Source organism: Ornithorhynchus anatinus, chromosome 9 (genome assembly GCF_004115215.2).
Source record: "Ornithorhynchus anatinus isolate Pmale09 chromosome 9, mOrnAna1.pri.v4, whole genome shotgun sequence".
Lineage (NCBI taxonomy): Eukaryota > Metazoa > Chordata > Mammalia > Monotremata > Ornithorhynchidae > Ornithorhynchus > Ornithorhynchus anatinus.
Genome location: NC_041736.1, coordinates 32,921,771 through 32,929,102, shown reverse-complemented (window position 1 = coordinate 32,929,102; position 7,332 = coordinate 32,921,771). Strand labels below are relative to the sequence as shown.

Below are 7,332 nucleotides of genomic sequence, written 5' to 3'. Positions count from 1 at the left end.
TGATATACAGCAAGCACAACGGTTTAATTCTTTGAAAAGGGTCCTCAAAGAAAGCCCAAATGCAACTAGCCCTTAAATCAAATACAATATTTTGATTACTTGCATGATTATCTTTTTTCATATATCTGTTATATTAAAAAGGGGTGGGGCTGTTATTTAGGAAATATCAGAGTTAAATCTAGAAATAAGGGGAGAAAGAAAAAAGAGAAGAAAAAAATGGAAGATGGGGGTCAGAAGAAGAGGAAAGTAGGATGGTACTTGAGACTACATCTTTTTATTTCTAATGCACTTCCCCAAGGTCTGCATAGACTAGGCACTCAATGAATTAACTATCCCCTGCTGTGTTGTCAAGTTTTCACCCTTCCGATTGTCTTCCCCTGGCCTGTGGCTGCTAGAATGAATTAATTCCTCTCCTTGCTGTGTCTTTGTGCTCTAATCCTTCTGCTCCTCCTCATCCCCTTGGAGTGCACAGTTATCACTGTATACCAATCTGTGGCATGAAAAAAAAACCAAAAAATTTTCTCCTCACAAATGAGGATGAGATAATTCCATGGTGGAGACAAACAAATAGATATGGTACCCTAAATTTCCAATATTACACTACCTTTCCAAAGACAATTACAGACCTACATATACAACTGTATTTCTTTGCCTCCTGGAAGACTTCTGTGTCCTAAAAGATCTTAGCTTTCTGACCTCATCCTAAAGCCTTATTCCTTCTACCACAAAAGTACAATCTTTATTCTCCTCTGTAATTTCACTGAATTTTTCTATCATCTTATTCTCTGCTTATTCCCTTACGAAATATAGTTGTTACATGGGTAGAATTCCTACTTCCTCTCAAAGGGCTCTGTGGGAATAATGAGATTTAAACTGAATCCAATACCAGTGTTGATGTTGTGACCTACAACATTCAGATCCAAAATATTAGTGCTAGACTTAATAGAGTTTTCCGTTAAAGTTTATTTTATATTCAACCCATACACTGATTCCACTTATGTAACTGAGGTAAACATTAGTATAGGTGAGGTGAGAAAGGAAATTCCTCCCTTCCCTTGAGAATATTTTTTTTTTTTTTACTAGTATTGAAATTATTTTTCTTCACAAAGTCCCATTGTACATTTTCAATGATCAGACAATGCAAGATATGTAGGAAATAAAACGAGCGGTATTACTATTGTAACTGGGTCATGAGGAATGAAGTTCAGTAAATAAACTTGTAGGTTGGATGCTTTAAAAGAAAAAGGTTTCAGACAGTATTAAATTAACAGGCAAATAGGTCTGGAGTTTTTGCTAACAAAACTACGCTCGGCGAAGAACACAACTGAAATGGTCTCATTCAAGGACATTCATTTGAAATCCATAAATATTTTATAAGGATGGAATGAATTGCTCATACCCGAACAGATGTTATTGTGAAAATTATTTCAAATTTTTTTTTCTTTTGCCTCAAGCCTTATTTTACTTTATTTTTTACAAAATACCAATATATCATGTACCTGGTGCTTAGATGTTCAGGTTATGGCTTGTGCTTTCCATAATTGGTGCAGATGAAGAAAGACAGCCACACTTATGATGCCTCATCTGTTTCACCAGTGGCTCCCCATATGTTTTAAGTAGGCATAGAATCTTGGCTCACACTTGGAATATTGTAAAGCAAATTGGTACTCTTTCTTTGGAGAAAATGGCAGTAGATTGAATTGTGCTCTGCCAAGTTATTTGCTATAGAATTACCATCCTCCACTGGCACTTTTCTCGTATTACTTGTGGAGGGTTATATTTTTGAATAGAAGTAGAAATAATCAGTTACCAGAGAGATCTGAATTTTCTTTGGAATTCTTTATCCGGGCTTTCTTTCCCCTGAATTGAGAATTGATGAGAAGGAGGCAATAATGGCCTTGGGGGTTTGCTCTGAGCAGGTAGCTTGTAAGGAAAGTTTGAATGGGGAGACTGTAATACGGGAAGTTCTTTCTGTGAGATTTAACTACTTCGAACATAAATGTATCCTTACATCTGATGCATCTATTGAAGTGCAGGAAAATAATTCAGTCCTACTGGAAGCTTGTGAGACTTATTTTTTTTTCCTAATAACAAGTTATGGATTTGGGAAGGTGATTTATTATCACAGAGGTGCAAAGAGGATTGATATCTTTCTCCTTTATAATAGCACAGAGGGCAACAGGCAAATACTATGATATACTGCTCTTAGCTTAGAGAATAAGAAAATCTTGTAAGAACAAAGTCATGGTATAAATATGAGACCAGATACTAGAATAGTTAATGAAGAAATTTGGGCTATCTCTTGTTAGAGATGGATTATCTGCTGTGAACCCTTTACTAAATTTGACACCACATTATAGTTACAGGGTAAAATTAATGAAATATGTACATTCCCTTCATTTGGGACTTTTAGGCATAAGGGATGGATCTTAACCAATGAAATCCTCAAGAGAGGTGACAAAACTAAAAATGAGTTAAATGGTTTAAGAGGGTGACTATAAGAATATACTTTTTTTGTACGATAAAACTCCATTTTCCACTTGCCAAAATGAAATCATGATAGGACCATAAAGCCCATCTTCAGAGGGTTTTTTTTAATCTCATTTTGAAAAAATATCGTGTTCATAGTACTTTGAGGAAATGTTTGCATGAAAGCTGATACTTGTGAGCTGCCATCAGCAATAGATATATACATATACATATCTGTATGTCCATAGACATTTACAGATATATTTGTGTATGTGTACACATACGTAGTCTACGCTATATGTATATATAACATAGAATATATGCTATGTTGACTATATGATTCAGAATTCTATGCTATTCTATGGTATATGCATAGAATAGCAAAGAATACATGTTTGTATATGCTCTATATGTGTGTACCATCACATATACTACTTACAGCACATATACTCATATGTATTCTGTGCTATATAATCTGATAGGAGAAGCAGTATGGCTTACTGGCAAGACCTTGGGTTTGGGAATTAAAGGTTGTGGTTTCTAATCCCTTCTCTGCCACTTGTCAGCTCTGTGACTTTGGGCAAGTCGCTTCACTTCTCTGTGTTTCAGCTCCCTCATCTCTAAAATGGGGATGAAGCCTGTGAGCCCCACGTGGGACACCCTGATTACCTTGTGTCTACCCCAGCTCTTAGAACAGCGTTTGGCACATAGTAAGCGCTGAACAAATGCCAATCCTATTATGACTACCCAAATATGCTAACCTGCCTGTCAGACTCAACAACGTTAGTAGCTTGGCTCTGCACTTTAAGCCTGTTTGCTTTCATTCTCCAGAATCTCAGCCCCGATTAGAACTGCTCTATGTATACTAACATCATCATCATTGGCATTTAATAATAATAATGTTGGCATTTAAGCACTTACTATGTGCCGAGCACTGTTCTAAGCGCTGGGGTAGACACAGGGTCATCAGGTTGTCCCACGTGAGGCTCACAGTCTTCATCCCCATTTTACAGATGAGGGAACAGAGAAGTCAAGTGACTTGCCCACAGTCACACAGCTGACAAGTGGCGGAGCTGGGATTAGAACCCATGACCTCTGAGCCCCAAGCCCGGGCTCTTTCCACTGAGCCACGCTGTTTCTCTTCGCTGATATGAAAGGAACAACTCCTTGAGGGCCAGGAACGTGTTCACCATCTCTGATATAATGTACTTTCCCAAGCACCTAGTACGGTGCTCTGCACGAAGTAAGAACTCAAAAAATACAACTAATTGATTCCAGTTTAAATCCAATATTTGAAAGTGCCTCTCCACTGGCACTTGACCCAATATTTATTAGCCAGAGGCCCTCTCTTCCGATAAACCTTGAACAGAGAATTTAAACATTAAAACAACAGATAGCTTCACATGCTTTTGTAAAGTGCAAAAGGCAAATACCTGAAGGTGAGGTACTGGATTCGGGAGGAAGAACATGTATAGATCTACACATACCTTCAGTATTTCAAAGCAAATCTGAATTATGTCAATTAAAATCTCAGCTCTTAAAAATGGCCAAAGACTTCTAAATCCTTATTGACTGCATCGGTATGCGAGCATTTCCAACTCATCTCAAATTTGCCCTTTCTTTTTTCCCCGTGACTTCCCTTTCAACCATTCTAAGATTTTCAGCATTTTTTTTTTCCCGGACCGTAAGTCATTTTCTAGTCCTTGATCCGTGCGCTTACCTGAGGGATTCTTTCATCAGCTGGTATTAAGTTTGACTCAAGACACTGCTCTGTGAGCTCCACAAAGCGTGTTATTAAAAAGCCTGTGTCTGCTCAAGGCTGGAGAATTTTCTCTCCAGCCGACTCTGATTTTTTTTTAGCTGCATCTACGTTGGAAAAACCTAATGTTTAGCCAAGTGAATTTAATTGGGTATTGCATGGGGCAGAAAATGGTCTTTCGGGGTCACCTACCTCAAGTACAGCTCCTTGGGTGGAATGCAGTATTTCAGGCTTCTCAGCCTTCCTCTTGGCTCCAACCTATTGCTCTTTCTTGGTGAAGCAGAAGGGTAATCTTCCTCAACTGGCAGGTAGTCGAGGAGGAGGGGGGAGAAGAGGTTGAGCAGATACCATTAAGAAAACAGGAAGCAGGAAGGTGCCATTATCTGGAAAATGACCCATGAACTCCAGTCTGAACTAAATAGTGATGATATTGCGTGGATCACATCGGTGTAACTTCAGCGGACTAACTTATGTGATGTCAAGTTGGGCTGTTAAGAATCAGGAATCTTGAAGCCGTGTGGCTCAGTGGAAAGAGCACGGGCTTGAGAGTCAGAGGCCAGGGGTTCGAACGCCGGCTCCGCCGCTTGTCAGCTGTGTGACTGTGGGCAAGTCACTTCACTTCTCTGGGCTTCGGTTACCTCATCTGTAAAATGGGGATGAAGACTGTGAGCCTTCCGTGGGACAACCTGTTACCCTGTATCTACCCCAGCGCTTAGAAGAGTGCTTTGCACACAGTAAGCACTTAACAAATACCAACATTATTATGAATCTTGAAGCGCGTTTTCTCCCCATGGTGAGACCTCTTCCTTTACAGATGTGGCCAGTGATTGCGTGAATAGCATTCCTCTGGAGTTGCTGTTTCGTTAAACCTAGATGTTTAAATACGGGATGGGGTCTGTGTCCACTCCGATCATCTTGTAGCTACCCCGGTTCTCAGCACATAGTAAGCACTTAATATCGTAATTGTTATGAAATAGCAGGCTGAGCCCCTCTCAGGGTCGCACCTGGAGAGTTTCCAGTCCTCTACCGGTCTCGGCTATGGGAGGGAGAGTCAAGCGGAACTACCCATTCTATTCCTAGCTTGGGCAGTGGCTAGAGAGTGGAAGGCAACCTGCTACAAGTCAAAACTCACTTGTGCTGGGCAGCAGCGGCAGGGGAGAGAGTCGAGGGTGGAGACTCGAGTTTGCTGCGCGGAAGGCGGCAGTGGTAAACTACTTCATTATTTTTACCAAGAAAACTCCACGGATCCGCTACCAGAACGATTGCAGATGGAGAGCGGGGCGTTCTCGGAGAGGCGTCCCCGTGGTGTCGCTACGGGTCAGAAATGACTCGAAGGCATAAGACAAGCAGGCTGAGACTGGAAAAGAATGAATATTAATGATTTTACAGTAGCCTCTCACAGTGCATTTTTATCCACCAGTTACATTATTTCTTAACCTGGGAGAAGCAACATGGCATAGTGAATAGAGCACGGGCATGGGAGTCAAAAGGTCATGGGTTCTAATCCTGGCTCTACCACTTGTCTTCTGTGTGACCTTGGGCATGTCACTTAACTTCTCTGTGCCTCAGTTACCTCATCCGTAAAAGGGGTTTGGAGACTGTGAGCCCCACTTGGGTCAGGGACTATGTCCAACCTGATTTGCTTGCATCCACCCCAGTGCTTATTTTGTTAATGAGATGTACATCACCTTGATTCTCTTTATTTGCTATTGCTTTAATGAGATGTTCATCCCCTCGATTCTATTTATTGCTATTGTTCTTGTCTGTCTGTCTCGCCCGATTAGACTGTGCGCCCGTCAGAGGGCAGGGACTGTCTCTATCTGTTACCGATTTGTACATTCCAAGCGCTTAGTACAGTGCTCTGCACATAGTAAGCGCGCAATAAATACTATTGAATGAATGAATGAATGCTTAGTACAGTGCCTGGCACATGGTAAGTGCTTAACAAATACCATAATTATTATTATTATTATTATTATTAACCACCCTGCTACATCATTTGCTAGCAATTATAATCAGAGTGGAGTGATACTTTGTCTCTTCTGATTCCCATTCCAGTGTCCCAAATATTGATGTACTTCTAAGATTTTGTACAAACCATTTTTCAAGACCAGATCAACCTGGCTTGCATTTATTTTATCTTGGTTTTCTTGAATTTCATCATTTTTTAATCATTTTGCTGTTTTTCTCCCCAGAAGTGGAAATCGTGGAGCTTCTAGGAAAGTCCCATCGAAAAGGTAGAGACTCTAGCAGCAAAGAAAATTTATGCAATAGCGATTAACAGATCTTCCCAGTTAAGTGTACATTTGGTGCTTTTTCAGCTTTAATTGATACATTCTGCTTCAGAAGGTTCAGTGCAGATGACTTCAACCCTTGATTTTCCTGATGCAACATCTTCTATAATCCTCACTATTTTCTAACTGGGATATAATTCTACAATGCTAAGTGGTTCAGTCCCTGTTAAGTGATGTAATTTATAGAAGAAAGGAAACAAAAAAACAGCCCCAGGTGATGCAAACAGTAAATAAACAACACAATGGGTGCAATACTTTTGTGTGTCCACTGTGGCTGAGACTGTGGATCCCACAGTGACCTTTTCAGTTGCACAATGCGCTCGTAACTGAATTTTGCCATCAGTAGTGTGTTTTCTTCAAATACAAAGCACACACAAGGGTCATGGCATCATTTAAAATTTACGTATCTAGACCCATCTTTAGCCCATCTGTTTACAGGTATAGTCACTGACATATATATTGTTCCATCACTTTTAGCCATGTTCTTCTTCCACTCCCAGTATTTGTAAATAAATCATTCATCTCTGCCTCTCCTCTGGTAGACTGCAAGCTCTTGGAGGGAAAGGGATATACCTTTGGCTTCTGGTATATTGGTCAAAGTGCTTAGGCCAGCGTTCTGCACGTTATAGGGGCTCCGTGAATACCATTACTGCAAATGATAATCACAACATTAAGCATGGTAACTTTTAAACACTGGAGAAGTTTCAAGATCGGGTTGGACACGTTTTACAGATGAGGAAACAATTTCCCTGTGCTTCAGTGACTCACCCAAGGTCACACAACGGGTATGTGGTAGAGCCGGGATTAGAA

General features: G+C 40.4%; 1 non-coding gene across 1 annotated transcript; it reads left to right on the top strand.

Moving 5' to 3' along the window:
- The first annotated feature begins 5,214 nt into the window (after nucleotides 1-5,214).
- Nucleotides 5,215-5,350, top strand: LOC114814493. The gene has a single exon (XR_003762285.1). It is a non-coding gene; the product is annotated as a small nucleolar RNA SNORA7 (small nucleolar RNA).
- The last annotated feature ends 1,982 nt before the right edge of the window (nucleotides 5,351-7,332 follow it).